Below are 20,530 nucleotides of genomic sequence, written 5' to 3' on the forward strand. Positions count from 1 at the left end.
TCCAGAGCATCCCCCTCCCCTCCCCAGTCCTGGGTACCACTAGCGGCTGAGGCACACGCCATCGTTATTTTTAGCCCACGTCCCTCCTCTTGGACAGCTCAGAGCTTGCCTTCTCGCCCCCTCAGGAAAGAGAAAGAAAGAGAAGGGGAAAAGCTGGCGCGCCTGCTCTTTCCCGGGAAGATCCTCGCTCTGGGCAAACACAGGCCCTGGCGCGGTGGGGAGTGAGGTGTTTGGTCTCCTGGGGACGCACAAGGCTGGGTGGGAGCCGGCAGCTCAGCGCTTCTCTCAGGGCAGGCCCGGCATCACAGTCTATTTCTGGAGAGGCCACCGTGATCCAGACAGAGAGCGCGAGAGGAAGAGATCCAGCCAAGGAAGGGGCGCTGGGCCAGGGGCTCTAACCGTGGTTACTAATTTGTGATGTGGCCATAGGCGTCCTTTCCCTTCCCTTCCCCTCCCCGGCCACAGGTGTTCCATCTCTCACAGGTGTGGGCCTTTCTGCCTGCTTCCCAGGTGTGCAGACCCAATGAGGCTACAGAGACACAGGCCCTGTTAGAAAGTCTAGAAACAATTCAGATGTCCAACCGAGAGAAAAGGCGAGGTTAGGGCTTACTAACTAGTCATTCAGCAAACGTTTAGAAGCCCAAGTGCCGAGAAATGTACAAGGTGGGGTTGGTTACAGAAATTCATGTCTCTCCTGGTCCAAGAGGGAGACAGACACCACCACGCATAATACTAACACTACTGCTACCATTTGTTGAGCGTCAGCTATGAAGTAGATCCATACCTCACTTAAGAACCCTCTGAGATACCCAATGAGGTAAGTATTATTTGCTTCATTTATAAATGAGAAAAGTAAAACTGAGAAAGGGTGAGTGATTTACCACATGTCACAGAGTTTGGATAAGGGCAGAGATGATCGTCAAACTCACACACCTGTGCCACCCCCTCCCATGCTATTCTCACAAAGCTACACTGCCTCCATAATGTAATATCCGTGGCATATCAATATAATTGGTTACTATGTTTATATATGTAAATGTGCAAGTAAGCACACTCTTACATTAAAAAATTCTTATAAGTTGATCATAACTGTATAGAAATAACTGTAGGAATTCTGATTAAAACAAGAAAAATTTTTGGAGAAGTAGAAATATCTCAGTGTTCATTTTTCCCAGGGAAATAATTAAAAGCAGAGAGTGATATACGAACACTGGGTGTTGTTATTATTGGTATTATTATTTATCTGTTCTCCAGATTTCTTTTTTTAAACATATTTTAAAAAATTGATTTCAGAGAGGAAGGGACAGGGAGAGAGGGATAGAAATATCAATGATGAGGGAGAATCATTGATTGGCTGCCTCCTGGATGCCCCATACAGGGGATCAAGTCCATAACCTGGGCGTGTGCTCTGACCAGGAATCGAACCATGACCTCCTGGTTCATAGGTCAACGCTCAACCACTGAGCCACGCCAGCCAGTCTATTCTCCAGGTTTCAACAAGAAGAGCAGGAAGAGATAGAAATGGACATCAGAGGACTAAAAGTCCCTGGAATGAACCGGCAAGATGGGAAAGATGGTACTAAATAATATCCTCTCTGGAGGCAGTGACTGGGTTCAAATCCCAAAGCTCTCCACTACCAACTGGGTGACTTTGAGCAAGTTACTTCACCTCTCTAAACAGTTTCTTCACCTAAGATATGAAAATAACAATGCTATCCATCCCTTGGGGTTGACATGAGGATTATGTGAGGCAATGCCCGGCACATTGTAAATACTCAGTAAATTCCTGTTACCTCTCCCTCCTCCTGGTCCTGATCCTCCCCATGCCAGGCCTCTCCCGAGAGTCCCACCCATCTTGTGCTGCCTTCCTCTGTTGTGGTGCTACCCAGTGAGACCTGCAGGGGGCACTCCTGGTACATGGCCCTCCTCTCCCCAGTCCTCTGCTGGTGTTTCTGGTTCCAAGTGGAAATATCGAGTTTTCGGCTGAGATTGGCATCAGGAGGGCTGTTAAAGCCCCAGTCAACATCCCCGTCTCCTGGGCCTGGCCCTGTCACCTGAGCCTCGGGACTGCTAGCCTGCTCCTGTCTGTTCTGCCAAGCGGCCGCTCATGTTGGTGCCACTGTGCCAGCAGCTGGGAGAGAAGAAACCAAACTCCTGGGCAAGAACGCATTTGCATAGAACTGGCCCCATTTCCTGGAGGGGGACATCACAGGGCTGGCAGGGCCTTCCAGAGGAGGACCAGCCAGTCCCTGCCTCAGCCCGGGCTGCCTGTGGACACGGAAGGGGCTATTGCCCACTCCCTGACGTACTGACCCTGTAGGTCCTGGACTTTACCGGGCATCTAACCTCAGTTCCTGTTCACCACCGAGCTTGACCCCAGGGAGAGGAAAATAGCTTTCTCAGGTACCCCAGGACTCAGAAAAATGGGTGAGACCTCAGTTTTCAGATAGTATGAGGTACAGAAAGCAACTTCACAAGGAGTCAATAAAATAAAATAGGTCAGTAGAGCTGGGGTTGGAACTGGAGAATACTGAGGGCAGGAGGGCCACAGCTGGGCCCACATTGCTGGCGTGTGAAGAACCTTGGTACAAACACCTCTCAGCAGATGCTTTCCTCAGGCATGGCATGGAGCTTGGATAGCAGGTGGTACTTTTGGATAATAATAAAAATAATAATAATAAATAATGGGAATCCCTCCAGGAGACACAGCTCTGAACCCCGGTGCAAGAACTGGCAAGCAGAGGAGACATCAACCAAAGGACTTGTAATGCATGCATATAAGCCTAACCAATGGACACAGACACCAGGGGGGGTGAGGGCATGAGTGGGGGGTGAGGTGGTGGAGCTATGGGGGGATAAGGACACATATGTAATACCTTAATCAAAAAAAAGAGAAAGAACTGGTAAGCAAAATGCAGCTCAGTTCTCAACTTGCCCCCTCAGGGGGTACCTTTGTGCAGCCCACACACTGTACAGCTGTGTGTGGCAGCCTTGGATCAACCAATCTGGGAAGCTTCCTTGAGTGAGAGCGTGAGACTTCTTGGGTAAAAGCTCAAAGGTGGGGGAGGAAGCCTGATGGGGGAACAGGAGACGGTTGAGGATGTGAGATTCACGGAGCAGGGAGGCTGACATGGTAGGTTATAACAATTCCTTTTTAAAATATACTTCTATTGGTTTCAGAGAGGAAGGGAGAGAGAGATAAAAACGTCAATGATGAGAGAGAATCATTGGTTGGCTGCCTCCTGCATGCCCCACACTGGGGATTGAGACCACAACCCGGGCATGTGCCCTGACTTGGAATTAAATCGTGGTCTCCTGGTTCATAGGTGAACGCTTAATCACTGAGCCATGCCAGCCGGGCTACAACAATTTCTATAAATTCAAAGGAGATGGGACCTTAGAAAACTCTGAACAGAAGGAGGACGTGGCTGAAGCCCTGAATGTGGCTGGAGATTAGAGTGAAATGGAAGAAGCACCGGATACACCAGGACAGAGGGTGCCTGTGGGGCTCCTGAGGCCGAGGGGCTTGCTGGCCTCCGGGCTGTTTTCAGCAGAGCTAGAGGGTGAGAAGACTTCTCGTGCACAAGCCTATCTTGCTTTATAGAATTGGGTGGAGGTGGACCAAAATGTAAAAGTCACGGCGTTGGTGCCTGGCCAGAGTGGCTCAGTTGGTTGAGTGTCATCCTGTGCACCAAAAGGTTGCTGGTTCAATTCCTGGTCAGGGCACATATCTGAGTTGGGGGACAGGGGGTGTTGGGGCATCTTTCACATCAATATTTCACTCTCTTTTTTTTCCCCTTCCTCTCTCTAAGCATGTCCTACATATATATATATATATATATATATATATATATATATATATATATATATATATGTAGCCCAGAAGGCTTGGCTCAGTGGTTTTTAGCATCAACCTATGAACCAGAAGGTGACGGTTTGATTCCAGGTCAGGGCACTTGCCCAGGGCTGGATCCCCAGTGTGGGGCATACAGGAGGCAGCCGATCAATGATTCTCTCTCATCATTAATATTTCTATCTCTCTCTCCCCCTTCCTTCCTCTCTGAAACCAATAAAATATATATTTTTAAAAAGTCATGGCATTGGAGGTGGTCCAGAATTAGGCCTCACTTTACAGGTAAGGGATGGATCCCAAGCACTTTCTAGGCAAGGGATGGGCTCTAAGAGAACAGACAGGACTCGGACTCAGGCCTTCTAGGTCCTGGCCCTTCATTTATTTCCTGTTGCCTTCCTCCTACCTAGTGCTTTGTGCGTTAATGACATTTTATCTATTGAACTCAATTGAAAAGGCACTAGAGGAACCACTTAGCTGAAGAAATTCTGGAAGGAATCCTTTAGTAATGTAATTAAGTATGCCCTAATTTATATCTTACCAATGTAAGTGTGTTTAGATGGCATTTACTGAAAAGAGGTGGTATGCGGAAATAATGATCTTTAGTGACTGTGGGCATGTAGCTCAGCCACGCTGGGATTTCTCCTCTGTGGGCTGAATCGCCCGACTCTGAGGTGTCCACTGTTCACGGGAATTGTTCAGCCTTGTGGGTCTCTTGGGATTCTGGAGTGAGCATTGTCAGTGTCTCTAGCATGTCAAACTCAAAGGCTAACACAGGCCAAACAAATGAGGCATGAGGCCCAAGGGCCACGAATTTGACATGCTTGCACTCCTCTGACTGTGAAGTGTTGCCTATTCTGATCCTCTTCATGCCTCCTGACCCAAGCTCCCACCCTGCCTTCTGCCCACACCTGCTCTTCCCAGCAGATGCCCCTCATCCTGCTGCCCACTCATAGCTTCTCCTTCCAGAACAGATTGCTCACTCCTGGGCTCGGAGGGAATCCTGTCTCATCACGGAGAAGGCGCAAGAAGAGGTGAGGCTAACATTGGGAGGGGTGAGTCTGATAGGGGCAATCAAGAATAAGAAAGACACAGCTTGCTAAACTGGGAGAAGAGGAGGGAGGTTCTTAAAGAAAGACGGTTCTCCTAATGGCCATTTTGTATGGAGGACACTGGACATCACAAACCCTGGCAAATTTTTCATACCAACACGTACTCACACTTACAATGAAGAGTATGTTTAGGGCATGCAGATTCACTCAGTATTTACTGAGACACACACACGTGGATTCAAGTTCCAAATCTAACACTTTCCGGCTATGTTGCCATAGACAAGCCGCTTACCCTCTCTGAACTTCAGTTTTCCCATCTCAAGTGATATATTCAAGTTGCACAGTAAACATTTACAAATACTAATTTCCCAAAGCCTCTATCATTGATTCCCTATTGAGATCCTGGTGACTACACTAGGACTTCTCTTTTGTAGAAAGACCTAAACATTAAGAACTGACATTTGATATGCACAAAGGAATATACATGACAGATCTATGTATATTTGTTATAAAACATAATTTAAGAACAAAAACTCAAATCAGTCTTTTTAAACAGATATCTTCTTATTGATTTCAGAGAGGAAGGGAAAAGGAGAGAGAATCACTGATCAGCTGCCTCCTGCACACCCCGCACTGGGGATTGAGTCTGCAACCAGGGCATATGCCCTGACAGGGAACCGAATCGTGAGCTCCTGGTTCACAGGCCGACACTCCACCACTGAGCCACTCTTTTAGCATGAGAGCATTTCAGCATTTCAATCTATCTGCGAACTTTTCACAACCGTACACCCCTGCTGTTCTAGAACATCTAAACTCTTTCTAATTGCCCAGTCCCATCCCCACCTCGAGTTTTAATAAGTGACAGTTCTGCTCTACAGAAAAACTAAAGAACCATTTGAAATGAAATTCCCCAGAGAATTCTACTTCACTGCAAGCCACCTCTTTCAGCTCCATATCCTCTCCCCTCTCCGAGGAGAACCCTAAGTCTTCAGCTGCTGAGGAGTTTGAACCGTGACCAGTAAGCAAGGGGCATTTAGGGTTTTGATACAAAGGTATAGGGGCTGACATGATGAATACAGGTTGCCTCTTCCTTTGAGACCGGTATGAAGGGTGAAGGGTGCGGTTAGGTTCCTGGGTTGCTAGTGACCTTCCAGACCCTGGTAGCAATCTTGGTGAGAAGTGATGGTGTCCTGGACCACAGCCACGATGATGAGATAGAGAGAAGGGAGCAGGATTTAGGTGATTTAGAAAGTAGATGCATTGATTAGATAAGGGAGATGAGGTGAGGAAGGTTGAAGGAGCTAGGATTATTGCCACATTTCCCCTCGATTCAAACCACCTTGCTCATCTCCTGATTAATCTTTCTGTAATTCTGCCATGGCTTTGTCTCTCTCTCCTACCCCCAAGAACCTGCCATTGCTCTCCACCGCCTTCAGGAGCTTAGAGCTGACCATGAACTGTCACCACTCTGTATTCACTCTAGGTCTTCCCCTGACACACTCGCCTGGACCCATACCTGTAGCCCATGGCTTCCTCCCTCCCTTAGGCGCTATTTGAAATGTACATTTACTCATCACATGGCTTTTAGAGGCTGAACTGAGCTAAAATGTGAAGTTTCTTTGTTGTTGTTTTCCCCCAATATGTGAATCAACTCAATATGGTAATATTGGTTACTGATTAGTAGTTAAATATCTATGATGAATGAAAATGGGGAGATAATTATCTTGGGGCATTGTAAATAAAAACCTCTCAAAACATGAATTCAGGGGTGGCAAGGTGGAAAAAAAAATAACAAAACTCGCAGACACAGACACCAAACAATAGAGGGATGACCAGAAGGAGAGGAGGGAGGGGCAGGTAGAAGTGGGTAAAGGAGGGGTACGTGGTGATGGAAGGAGACTTGACTTTGGGTGGTGAACATAGAATACAATTATTATACAGACGATGTGGTACAGAATGGTACACTTGAAACCTACATAATTTTATTAAGCAATGTCACCTAAATAAACTCCATAAAAACAAAAAACAAACAAACAAAAAAAACGCACACAGGAAAAAGCCATGAATCCAGATGATGGAAGAAGTTGGCGGGGCAAAGGTTGAGCACCACCACCCTGTCTGGTCCAACGGCTGGCCGGCTGCTGCATTGTCCCAGCAGACTTGCACTCCGCTGTCCCCCCAGGGTTTGTGAATGCAGTTCCCTCCGCCCTAAATGCCATCACCTCCTAGTCTTCGGCGTTCTTTAGCTGTCACCCGGTCCTCTTAGGTCTGTTGGGACCCCTAAGTGGAGTGATCTCTCTCCCTCTCTGCCGCCTCCAGCGCCCCATCTCTCCGCCCTGCCCCAGCTGCTGCAGGTGGGAGGTGTTCTGTGCATCAGGCATCCAGGACCACACCCGGTGCTTAGAGGCGGCGAGCGGCCAGGACACTGAGCAGAAATCCCGGTAACCCGGGATCCCCGGCGCACAGCCCCCGTCCGCCCCTCGGGGCAGCCCTGAATTCATTTCCAGCTCAACAACCCGGCCCGGCTCGCCCTGCCGGCTCGCACTCCGGTCCCCGCTCGGACACCACCGCCTCCTTCCTTCCCTCTCGCTGTCACCTTGCCAGCGCCGCCTCTATCACCGGGCGGATCGTCTCCCGTCTCCCCTTCCCCCGGGCCTGTCTGGCTCTCCGGCTTTGGGTGCTGCGCTCCGCTCCGGCGTCTGGGCTCTGGCTCCCTCCGCCCCGCCCCTCCCCGCGCTCCTCCAATCCCGGCGGCGCGGGCCTGGCGCTCCACGCTCCCATTGGCCGGGCTGCAGCCCCCTCCCGCCCGGCCCACCCGGTCCCGCTCCGGGCCCTCCATTCACACCAAGTTTGGCTCCCGAGCTGCGGAGGGAGGGGGCGGCCCGGACCGGCCCAGCTCTGCCCCCAGCGGCCCGACCCCGGCCCCGGCCCCCAGACCAGCCCTTATCTGATCCCGGCTCCGGTTTAAGAGTCCGGCCCTGCCGTCGCGCGGCTCCGTCCTCACTCCCGCCCGCCCCGTCTGTCCGTCTGTCCGTCTGTCCGTCCGTCCTGCTGCGCATCTGAAGGATCACTCAGCACGGACCCAAGGTAAGCCGCTGGCCCTGAGGAGGGAGGGATGCTGCCCACCTCCCTCTCCAAAGACGTGGGGGGCGGAGGAGGCAAGACCCTCGGCCCCTACCCTGGCTGGTCTCCGTGGTGTGGCCCTGCTCCTCAGCTCCCCCCCCCCCTTTTAGGCGGCCATATAGGGGACCCCCCTGGAAGATAAGCTAACGTGGTCACCTCAGCCCTTCAGGCTAAGGAAGGGGCTTTCCTGGTGCCCCTTCCCACTGGGCAGACCTGCAGTTACATCACAGCTCCTCCAACAAGTATAGCCATGCACCTCCACCCGGGCCCTCCAGACAGCGCCCCCTCTTCCCAGGATCCTCAGGTTACTCCCACTCCCGTGCCCGGCCCTGCCCCTGCCCCCTACCTCCTTCCCACACAGTGACACCCACTTAGCAGGATGGGAGGAAAGACACATAAGGCTTAGGTGGGGGGACCTCAGGAACCGGGTCTGCCTGGGACCCCTGCCCACCCGTCCATTCTGACTTGCCGTCCACTTCAGACACAACCTCCTCTTTGCTGCTCCTCTCCCCCAGCGCTTCCCACCGAGACCCCAGGAGGGAAGCCAAAAGGAGGGGGAAGGGCAGGCAGGGCTCTGGTTCACCTTCAGATGGAGACGCCCATCCATCCCTTCTCCGCCGGCACTCACCAAGGGCACCGGTGTTGGGAAAGAAGTGAGGGGACTTCCTGGTCCGGGGGAGGAGAGCTAAGGCCTGGGATGGACAGAAGGACAAAACGGGAAGCAGGGCCGCTCGGATGGTGAGGATTCATTCTTGGCAATGAAGCGCCCAGGCGGAGTGAGGGAGATGGGGAGCTGGGGGCGCTGAAGAAGGTCAAAGCTAAGGGCAGACCAATGCAAATTGTGGCTAAAGCTTTGTGGCTGGCCTGCCTTAGCTGTGGGGTTTGAATCTCCCCTCCTACCCTCCCCCCCACACCCGGGACGCTTTTAGGCAGTTCTGGATGAGGGAGATGGTGCTGGGAGATGCGGGCCGCTTGCTTCTGGGAGGACGGCTGCTTGCTTAGGGTGCTTGCTGAGGGTGCCGAGGGCCTGGAGCGGGTGTCCAGACCAGCCTGCCGAGGGGCCTGCAGCCAGGGCTGGGTTTCATTTAGTTTCATCCCCAAACCCTTTTCCAATCTCCAAGGATTTCTGAACACGTTCCTGCAGGATGGAGGGCACCATCCTATGCTGAGGGGCAGGCTTCTCCATTCCTAAGAGAATAGGCCGGGTACGGGGGACCAAGTGCAGAGGGAAGCAGGTGTCCTGGCTCAGAGCTGGTTTTCCTGGAGGAGGAAATGAGGAAGGAGAGGGAGGGAAGGCACCGCCCCAGGCAGAAGGGCCGGGGCTGGTCTTCCGAGGCAGTAGGCATGGCCTAGGCAGTGCCAACCCCCCACCCCCTCAGCCCTTTGGTGGTGGTGGCGAGGGAGGGAGAGAGGGGGTGTTGGGGGGGGTGTGATCTGGGCCAGTCCAGCCTCCCAAAGCCCTTGCCAACCTGGGTCCTGAAAGGAGCTGCTGTTTTCTGAGCCATCCCCAGCCCCCACCCGGAGCCCGAGCAGCCAACTTGTCTCAGTGGATATCAAATGGCAATGACTCCACTGCGTGGAGGGGGGAGGCTGGACGGTGGTTCCACTCCTCCTGTGGTTCTAACGCCGAATCCCACTGCTGACCCCTGCCCTGAGGAAAAGCTTTGTCTCCAGCATCACCCCCACGTCCAGTCCATGGACACATATGTTTGTGTGGGAGGATCGTTGTCTGCCCTCTGGCATCCCCTTCTCCACCCTGTGCCCTGTTGAATGCCATCCATGCCCCTCTGAGCGCGTTTGTAGCGCTAGCTCGTTGGGTTGGGCTACGAGGGAAGCGTCTGGCAGAAGACCCAGGGGCCTTTCCCCCAGGGACCAGAGAGGCTGGACCAGCAGGGTATGAGTGGGCTCAGATGTCCCCTGGGGTCACCCGGGGGGTGGTGGCGGGGTAAGGGGTTCGGGGCTCTGGGGGGTGGGTTGTGCAGGGACACGCACTTCCTCCGAAGAAAAGGGCCTTCTGGGTCTCCTAGCGAAATGTGCACAAGATGGAAGATAGGCTGGGCCCCGGGCATCGGTGGGAGGAACAGAGACATCGGGCAACGGAGCACCTCAACTTTCCTGCCAAGAGCTATTTAGGACGGAAGAAAAAACCTCCCGCTCCCTCCCCTCCCTGGCCTAGATTCTCCTCTCGCCTGACTGGTCCGTGTTACTGTCCGGCGAGGCCAAGCCGTCCAGGACAGTGGTGAGGCCCCGGGAGGGGCAGGGAGAAGGGATTGTACGAGGCACACCGTTGAGTTGAGGCAGCAGGAAGGCTGGAGAGAAGGAGGGGACTGGCATCCCAGTGTTTTAGCGCCCGGCGAAGGGAGGTTGCTGGGGCGGGCCCCGGGAAGCAGAGCTTTTGGTGTTTACACGTCACCTCGCTCTGCCACAGGCCGAGTTCAATGCTGATCTTCCTTCATGCAAGGTGAATATGTGTGTTGCCACCGTTCTTCATGGAGACGGTGCTTCTAGGTGGCCCCTCGCAACCCCCTCCCCCATCAGAACCTTGAAAGGGCAAAGAGAAAGGGATTGTGGGAAAAACTCTCCCGTGGGTGTCTGCTAGCGTGGAGCTGAATTTGAGGTGGTGGGCAGGCGGGAGGGGCTGGCTCTGGAATGTGGGAGAGAAGTAGGAACTGAATGGACTGTGTGGTTTGCAGAAAGAGGTCGGAGAAGCAGGGCCCTGAGAGACCTGAATTAACACGTCGGGCCTCCAAAACGGAGTAACGTAGGAAGGGGGTGTGTGTAAGGCCATCCGCTCCCCTTCCAATGGCAGAAGTCCTGGGAATGGCGTGAGGCTAGACGTAGGTTAGAGTTCAGGAAGCACGTCTCACACAAGGAAAGAAATCTAATTAAAGATTGGGAAAGAAAGGAAGACCACCTTCTGGACCAAAACTAACCAACCAACCAACCAAACACACCAAAAAAAAACCCAAACGAGAAAGCCCGCGGTGAGGACTTCTGAGCCGCTCCGTGAAGCCCAGATAGGCACAGGGTTTACCGTGCAGCTAAGGGGATGGCATCCCATGCCCAGGGCAGCTCCCTCTCTGTCCTGGCTGTGCCCGGCAGGCAGTCCGCACTGCTTAAGAGCACAGCCTTGGGGTCAGACTTCCTGGGTTTGGATCCTGGCTTCAGCACTTAGCTACACAAGTGTCCTCATCCTTGCGATGGGCTAATATAATAGGTGAGGAGTGAAGGAGTCAGAATTTGTAAAGGGCCTGGGATGGCACTTAGCCTGGAGAAAGGGCTCTGGCTCTTTCTACTCTGTCCTTTTTGCTGGCTCGTGGGCCTTGCCCCAGCCCTTGACTGTGGTTTTTCTGCGGTTCTAAATCCCCATCCCTCCACCCTTCTAGAGTTTGGAAAGGAGCATTTTCATGTAGTCTTAACGTGGGAGAATTTTCATGTAGTCCCTGAACACGCCTGATCTAAGATGAGGTTACTGTCCTTATTCCAAGAGATTGACTGGCACCAGGGCCTGGGTCCCCACACCCATAGCCTCTTCCCCCCAATGTTTTCACCAAGCAGATGTCCTGTCCTCAACTCAGATCTAATAACAGCTGTTGAACTTCTTCCCCCATTCTGAGCAACTTCTCTCCCTCAGCTTCTCTCTATCCCACCTCTCACCCCTGACCCCGCGTGACCTGGCTTGCTCCTCTCCCCGCCTTCGTTTGCCCTGCCCCTTCTCTCCAGTGTGTGCTCACTCCTCTTCTGTCAGCCCGTCCCCCTCACCAGCCCGATGCCCACAAAATGACCTCCCTGCCTTCAGCCAGGCCCTCTCCTGACTCCCTCTCCCACAGAACTGCCACTGAGGTCATCACTGGGAAGCATCTGTCTGATCTCGCTCCTTTCCTCCTGGATATCCCTGTTGGTTCTCAGATGAAAACTCCCAATCAGAGCCTTTAAGATACTTTAGTAAGCCTTTCCCCACAGTCCCCTCCAGCACCCCCATTTCTGGGGACTGCTCCATTCAGACCTTGTTCTAGGGCAGTGGTCTGCAAACTCATTAGTCAACAGACCCAAATATCAACAGTACAACAATTGACATTTCTTTTGAGAGCCACATTTTTAAAACCTAAACTTCTTCTAATGCCACTTCTTCAACATACACTCACTCAGGCTGTGGTATTTTGTGGAAGAGCCACACTCAAGAGGCCAAAGAGTCGCAAGTGGCTCACGAGCCGCAGTTTGCAGACCACAGTTCTAGGGGAATATACTGGTACTCAATGGCAATTCTGAGCCATGCTCCTTCTTCCACTCTGGGCCTTCACATGGACCACTCCGAGTCTCAGCCCTCCTGCCAATCTCCATTCCTCTGTGTCCCTATTGGCTCTGTCATCAGGTACCCCTTCCTCCTCAGCATCCTGCTTGTCCCTTGTCCCTTGTTTCTGTAACTTTGCCCAGGATACCCAATGCAGGGGTGATGTCGGAGGGGACATCCTGTCCCCCTCATTACACGGGGGCTCCTCTAGGGTTAGGCCTCTGTCTGTGTCAGATAGCAGGCTCCCCGAAACAAAGGCCTCTCTTTCTGCCTCAGACCCTCGGCCCCAGCGTGCCTGCTGACCAGCGTGGCTCTCACGAGGAAACCTTTCTGATTGCTGATTCCGAGGGGAGGACCCTGGCCTTAGAGGCCATGGAGTTTTGGAGTAGGGTATATGTAAGACCCTCTTACCAACTCTCAAGGGAACCTCAAGATAAGTCCCTCTCTCATCAACCACTGGTCCCGTGGAGACAGCATTATCTGGAGATGATAAGCATCAGACCCGAGAACCCCCAATTTCCAGGCCTTTCAGCACTGTGGGCCCCAGTGCAAACATCCATGTGGGTGTTCAGGCCCCTCAGAGCCTTTGTCTCCTCACCAGGGAGGTGAGCTCTGCCTGATGCTGGGCTTGTCAGCAGGTTTACAAAGTCAGAGCCCCATTGTCTTGAGCATCCTTCTGAGCAGGGGCTTGCAAGCCCCTGGTAGACACCCAGGGAAGTGGGATATAGCCCTGACATCTTAGTCTTATATTACCCCTGGGACTGTCTCCTCATCTCTACCTTTACCACGGGACCCCAGCACATACCTCCTCCCCACATCCAAATCTCCCTGTTTGACCCTCTGATTAAAAAAAAAAAAAGACACAGCCTGGCCAGCCTGGCTCAGTGGTTGAGCGTCGACCTATGAACCAGAAGGTCATGGTTCAATTCCCAGTCAGGGAACATGCCTGGGTTGTGGACTCCATCCCCAGTGCAGCCAATCAATGATTCTCTCTCATCATTGGTGTTTCTATCTCTCTCTCCCTCCCCCTTCCTCTCTGAAATCAATTATGTGAAAGTCACAGGCAACTGTCAGGCAGAGAGGGTCAGTATGTCTGAGTCCAAGCTGTGTTTCTCAAACTTTTTGACCTCAGGACCCTTTCACACTCTTAAAACCTATCGAAGATATCCAAGGGCTTTTGCTTACGTGGGTTATAGCCATTGACATATTAGAAATAAGAACTGAGGCTGTAGCTGGTTTGGCTCAGTGGATAGAGCATCGGTATGCAGAGGGTCACGGGTTTGATTCCCCCACATGACCGGGGTGCGGGCTTTGTCCCCAGGAGGGGAAATGTAGGAAGCAGCCACTCAACGATTGATGTTTCTATCGCTCTCTCCCTCTCCCTTCCTCTCTGAAATCAATAAAAGTATATATTAAAAAAAAGTAAAAATTAAAAAGCATGTTGTAAAAAACTAAGAACGGAGGAGACTTAAATAGCTATTAATTTAAAAATAACAACAAAACCATTGCATGCCAATAAAAATGCCGTTTTTAATGAAAATAGCCATATTTAAAAAAAAAAAAGTTTAGCCAGACTGGCATTGTTTCACATTTTCACAACTCCTTTTAAGGTCTGGCTTAATAGAAGACAGTTGACTTCTCATGTCTGCATCTTAATTCAACATGTTGCAGATCACATGCCATGTAGCTTCTGGAAAACTCTGAACACGCATGAGAGGATAAGTGAAGGAAGCAAACATCACATCCACGTTGTTGTGAAGACAGGTTTGACCTCCGAGAGCCTTTGAAAGGAACCCCCAGGGGCTGCAGACCACTCTTGAGAATGACTAGTCGAGAGGCCCCTTGGCCAGCCTGGCTGTCCGGGCTGGTCTCCCCCAACTGCCCATGGCCTTTTGAACGTTTCACTGGGGATGGGTCACGGGGCCATGGTTAGTCACGTGAGTTTGGGAGTCAGGCTACCTTCCTGAGCTTGCATCTCAATTTTGCCACCCACTCACTGTGTGACCTTGGGCAAATTATTAACATCTCTGTGCTTCCGTTTCCTCATCTTTAAAGAAGCGCCTGCTTTGTAGGCTGCCAAGAACTAAATGACCGAACACTAGAAAAGGGCTTAGCAGAGGGTGGAATGAGGTGAGCTCTTCGTCAACCCTTACCCCCGGGGGCACTGCCCGTCGGCCCAGAGAGCAGGAGCTACAGAGGAGATTCTCTCTACATTCCACATGGGGCTTCCTGGCCCAGAAGGGAACGTACCTGAGCCAGGCCCCAGGGAGAGACACCAGGGTTCTAACTCTGATCCCTGTGCTCTTCCACCAGACTTTTTTGGGGGGGGGAACCCCGGTTCCTGAGACGGGAAAGAAGCAGGCTTTACCTTTCCCCAGCAGTTCAGGAGAGCCAGCCAGGGCCCATGGGTACGTCGGGGAGCCCTGAGGGCAGAGAGCAGAGGGCTTCCTGACCTCCCAGCAACTCGAAGGGGAGAAAGCCGGAGACAAGCTCACACCCAGGCATCTTGCTGTCTTGCCTTCGGGAACAGTTCTGCGGAGTGGCCCCGCCCTCTCTCCTGGGGTCCCTGGCCCTGGGGACAGAGGAGTCTGGGACTGGGCGACACTACCTCTCCTGTGGTGCCCCAGCCCCTCCAGGGCATCATCTGCTCTCAGCGGCCCCCCCCCCCCTCCAGGCCCCACCCTTTCCCAGCTCCCCTGCCCCGGGGAGAGGCAGCTGGCGGGGCTGAGGTGATCCTGGGGTGCGGAGGGGTTGGCGTCCCAGGCAGAGAAGAGGAGCCTCCCCCATGGCGTGGAGAAGGGGTTGAGGCAGATGGGGAGACAGACAGACAGATGGACACGGAGGAAGAGCTAGTCCTGCCTCTCTCGCCCTACGCTGGGCTGCAGGCACCCCCCCATCACGCACACACTTTCTGGAGGCTCAGCTCCCACCCGAAGCCCCCACGCTGACAACTCTGAGACGAGGTGGGCTTAGGCTTAAGGTCTTGCTGTCTGTGGCTCCATTTTCCCCCCTGCCCACAGAATTCCCTTGGATAAAGGGTAAAACTGAGGCAGAAAGTGGGTGGCCTAGATGCCCACCGCTTCTCTCCGGAGCCTGCCTGGAACCCGGGGGCCTCCCTCGGCCCGCCCCCACCCCGCCAGTCCCCGCAGCTTTTTCCACTTGGAAGGACCTTCCTGGCCGGTGGCAGGTTTGGGGACTCGGGTCCAGTCTCCCTGCCCTGTCTCCTGGGTAGCGCCCCCGCCTCCCCCCTCCCAACCCCTGCTGGCTAAGACCAATTCAGTCCCAGCCCTGCCCCACCCCCTGCCCCCCCTGGCGTGGCCAGCAGCCCCTACCTCCCGCCCTGGGCTGTGGGACAGGGAGAGGGCCGAGGGGCTGGCTCTGCATACTAATGTCCTGCCCATTGTCAAAGCCCCTTTGTGCCAGCCAGCTCCATTGAGGCGGCTCAGGGGCGGGCACAATGGGGGCTCTGTCCCCAAGTTCCCCCCGAACAGTCACCTGCTTTCAGAGCCTCCCCGCCCCGCCACCCCCCACACGCCCCAGTGTCCGGAGGGCCCGGAGAGCCTGGGGGAGTGGGCCCGGGGCTGGTGGGGGGAAGGGTAGGAAGTCCCCGCCCCACCCCCAGGCTGGGGAAATGGGCACTTGGAGGGGAGAGGCCCGGCTGGCAGGGCCAGGGCAGCTTGTGGATGGAGCTGGAACGCAGGTTCAGTGCAGCCAGCGGCGGGGAGGAGAAGGGACACGGCCTGCCCGCGCCTTGCTCCTCGGTTCGCAGTGCCCAGCTGGGCCTGGCCGCTGCCTCTCCCCCTCCACCCACCGCGGGGCTCATATATGCAGAGGCACACAGGCACACACTCATCTATGCAGCCCCACACATGGCACGGGGCAGGGGAGGTGGGGGGCGACGTGCCCAGACACAGCAGCTGCCCCAGGCCCACAGACCTGCCGCCTGCCACCATCCACTCGCAGATGCCCCTGCACACCCCCACCCACCCCTCCTTTCCTCCTGTACCCCCTCCACCAGCCTCAGCCAGCTCAGCACCACTCCACCCCTACCCCCCCATGCCCTCTCTGGCCCCTGCTGCTCCAACACAGGTTATAACAAGTTTGCACTTGTTGTGACCTCAAGAATGTGGCCCTGGGGCGGGGAATGTCCCTCTGCCCCAAACCCACTTGCTTATTCGTTAACCACAGACGCCGCCTCTGCTGAGCTCTGAGCACAGTGCCCCCGTCTGACCACCGAGGAGCTGGGTGGGCCAGGGCCCCGTCCCCCACCCCCAGCTGAGCTAAGCATGCAGGAGGCGCTCTGCAGGCCTGACCGGACCCTGGCTGCCCCAGCACAGGCCCGGGGGGACCACCCTCACACGGGCCCCGGGCGTGTGCCTATGTCACAGCCCCTCATGGCCTGGGAGGTGGCTGGACAGTTGTCACGTCCCCTGTGAGAGATGACATGATGTGTCCAGGTGGGAAGCCTGGAATGAGAGAGGAAATTCCTTGCCTCCAGGTGGTTTTTGGTGATTTGTGAGGGTCATTATCGGCTTCTTGGCTTCACTCAGGTGACCCCCCGTGGAGTTTTCACACAGCTATCGTTACCCACCTTTCTTGGGAAGGAGTGGGGGCATGGCGGGGTGGTGGGATGGGAGAACAGGTACAGGAGCCTTAACTGGGATTCTGGGTCTAGAAAGAACCTCGAAAGGTCACCTTGACCCTCCCACTGTCGGTAGGTAGGGTGAGCCTAGATCTCTTCGCTCCTGATCTCCCCTCCAGCCCACTCCTCTCCAGGCTCGGGGTGGCTGGGGAGAACGCCCCACTGCCTTCTTGCCGGGGCTGAAGAGCCTGCGATCTCTACTGAGTACACGGCCTTCGTGATGCCGGCTCTGACCCTCCCTGCCAACATCCTATGTCTGTGCAAGGTTCGGTGGGGCTGTCTGTGCCTCTCCCACCATTCTGGTCTGGGGCATCTTCTGGAAGCCCAGAGCAGGTGCCCTAGAAAGGGAGCTAGATGGAGGGCTGACCAGGACCCCAAGATTTGAAGGCTGCTTGCACCACACTGTGCGGGGACCTGGGGCGGTGGATGGGGTCACAGCTGCAGAAACTCCGCCAGGGATGGGGGTGGGGGTGGAGGGAGAGCTAAGCAGATATTGGTTTGCTTATCTGCTAACACTATCGAACATTGAGCTGCAGCTCCGGGGTGTTTTCCTCACATCAGAATGGCACACACCCTGGCAGGGCCTTCCACTCCTTAGCCCTGCTCCTCACCTGGCATGCTCCCTCTGTGGCTGCAGGACTTTGCCAAAGCCACCTCACCCAGAATGCACCGCCCGCACCATCATGCCCTGGTGCGGTTCTTCTGCCTCCAGTTGCCCCTTCCAATGCCCCCTGTTGGAGAAAGAGCCCGCCTGATACATAACTCCAACCTCTCCAGCTGCACTCAGGCATTGGCTGCCGAGAGAGGGAGGACAGGGATAGAGTCACCTCTGAGTCTCTTCTGCATCTAGTCAGTGTTTTCATGCCACCCCTACCCCATCCTTCTCTTAAAACAAGGAAACCGGATAAGGAACAAGTAGAAAGTTGGGGAGGGGGTAGATTCCTACCAGGGTGACCCCCTTAGAATACTCTGTGTGAGGGTCAGAGGTTGTTCCCCATACATGAACCAGGAGCCCTGAGAAGGAAAGGAAGTTGAGAGAACCCCTATCGGGGAGGGTGGCTCGGTTTCCCGAACGTGCACGCTGAGTATGAGGTCCCTATGGATCTCTAGCTCCACCAAGGTCAAAATCAGAATAAACCGCTTAGGCAGCAGCAGGTAGCTTTTGACATAAGAGGAAGCGTGTCCAGGGTGTCAGATATTACTAGGCAAAGGGGAAGGATGGAAAGAGAACTCACACATCCTGATGAGAAAGAGAGGTGTCCTACTGAACAAAGGCTGGTGGCGAGGCAGGGGGAGAGTTCCAAGGCTCAGAGCCCCTGGAGGCCGTGGGATCGCCAGCTGTTTCCAAGAAGTCTCCCGCCCATTCCCACACTCTCAGGCGAGAGCATCATTCAATCTGCCCCCTCTCTATGGGCCAGCTCCTTGCCACTTTTTCATGATCTAGATGGCGTGTTTCTGGGCCAGTTGCTACCAGGGTGAGGAGGATTCCTGATACCTGCCGGTGGGTGGGGCACACTGGACACCGCCTGGGCTGTAGCTGTGGCTGGACAGGGGAAGAGTTCCATGGATAATGTTCCAAGGTTGGCTCCCCACCGCCTGGCCCTTCAGCTCCACAGGGCCAACAAAGGATCTTGTGGGAAGAGGGAGGTTGGGACGAGGAAGAAGGCCAAGGTTATTGCCCTGATCCTGATTGAAGTCACATGTGCTACCAGCTGGCTGCGTGGTCATGGGCTAGTTACTCAGCTTTTCAGACCTGGGCTTCTTCTTCAGTGAAGGGAGGGACTGAATGGGATGACCACAGGTGCCTCCCAGCATGGATGTTCTGTGACAGTGCGTTGGCTAGGTGAAAAGCATGGGCTTCTGTTGAAGCAGACCCGGGTTCAACTTACTAGTGGTCTTTCTGTAGTTTCTGAGTCTGGTCTCCACACCAACAATATGAGGGGAATGGCACTACCCACCTCTCAGGGAGGATAGGATGGTGTGGTGCACACACTCCCAGCACAAGGCCTTTGTAGGTGCAAGTCCCTGGCACTGTGGCAGCACAGAGGAGGGGCTTCACATCTTACTGGGGCGGGGGGGGGGGGTGCCCCGAAAGGGCTTCCAAAAGGAAGTGACATCGAAGCTGAGGCCTAAAGTGGGGGTAGAAATTAACCAAGCAAGGTGAGAAGAGGAAGAGAGCTCCATGGAAGAGGCCCTGTCATTTGCCAAGAACTGTTGTTGGTAAGAGAAAGCAGAGCCTAGTGGAGAGCTGAGAGAAGCTTAGTGAGGCCGGAGGACAGTGTTGTGAGGGGTGGGCAGAGGATGGAGAACACGGGCACTGGGGAGGCAGCAGAGGTCAGGTGATTATGGCCTCTGTCCCACCCACAATCCTAGGGGCTTCAGAGCTGGTGCCCCTTTGCTTCCCCTCCATCTGCCTTTGCCTCCTCCTCTTTGTCCTTTTCTCCCAAGTCTCAGTCCTCCTGTCCTTGGCCACTGGGTACGAAGAACCACGGGGCTCCTCAGAAGGACCTCATTGGTCCAGGGAGAAGCTCAAGTCCAAAGCTATCCTACTCTGGAACAGTTTTGGGCCCCTGCCTGAAGTTTCTGCCCCTCTGACACTATGAAAGAGGGATTTATCTCCCACAGAAGACTGGATTTCTGGCATTGAGGCCCTACTGTTAAGTATTGTGCCTTGGTTTTCCCATCTGGACCCCTCATTACAGAGAACTGGGAGAGGGCAGTGTGGAGTGAGGACTGAAGGAAACTAGAGAAAAGATGGCTCTTCAGCTTGGAGTAAAAGCTGATGGGGAGACCAAATTGGTGCCCCCAACTGTTGGGAGGTTGACACTTCAATCGGACACTAAAAAGGGATGCAGACCAACCCTACAGGTTCTTTTAGGCAAATATATATATATACACATATATACATACACACACACACACACACACACGCACACACACATATATAAAATTAGCTAAAGCTCTGTATTAGGCACCAAAGGGGATACAAAGATGAACAAAACATAGGTTAAGAACCAGTTCAGCCAAAACTGGTTTGGCTTAGTCACTTAGTGGATAGAGCATCGACCTGCGGACTCAAGGGTCCCCGGTTCGATTCCAGTCAAGGGCATGTACCTTGGTTGCGGGCGCATCCCCAATGAGGGGTGTGCAGGAGGCAGCTGATTGGTGTTTCTCTTTCATCGATGTTTCTAGCTCTCTCTTTCCCTTCTTCTCTGTAAAAAATCAATTATATATATATATATATTAAGAACCAGTTCAGAAAATATTCTATTTGGGAAGATGGGTAAGATTCTTCCTGGAAGGAGTGGGAAGATTACTCCTATGGGAGCTGCTCCTGAGGGTCCTTCCACACTGGGGAATGACTCTCCTGCCTCCCCCCTACACTATGTCTTGGACCCCCACCAATGGCCCAAGCCCTCCCTCCCCACTAACCAGTGCAACCTATAGGATCACAGAGAAGAAAGTGTAGAGAGGAGAGGTCTTGAGCTGGGATATAGTCTTCCTGCCTCTCCTCTCACAGGTAAGGAACCCCACTAGTCCCAGGACCCTAAGGAGCAGGTCCCATCAGCTTG

At 54.0% G+C, this 20,530-nt stretch overlaps 1 protein-coding gene across 1 annotated transcript in view; it reads left to right on the plus strand.

Annotated features, from left to right (window-relative positions):
* Nucleotides 1-7,757: 7,757 nt before the first annotated feature.
* The window catches only part of KCNJ10 (potassium inwardly rectifying channel subfamily J member 10), a 31,227-nt gene continuing 18,454 nt past the window's right edge, over nt 7,758-20,530 (plus strand). The window contains exon 1 of the mRNA XM_084865908.1: nt 7,758-7,989. The gene's annotated coding sequence lies outside the window, so the exon portion shown is untranslated. The remainder of the gene's footprint in view (nt 7,990-20,530) is intronic.

This window comes from Pipistrellus hanaki (genome assembly GCF_964339955.1).
Source record: "Pipistrellus hanaki genome assembly, chromosome: 18".
In the NCBI taxonomy this organism is placed as follows: domain Eukaryota; kingdom Metazoa; phylum Chordata; class Mammalia; order Chiroptera; family Vespertilionidae; genus Pipistrellus; species Pipistrellus hanaki.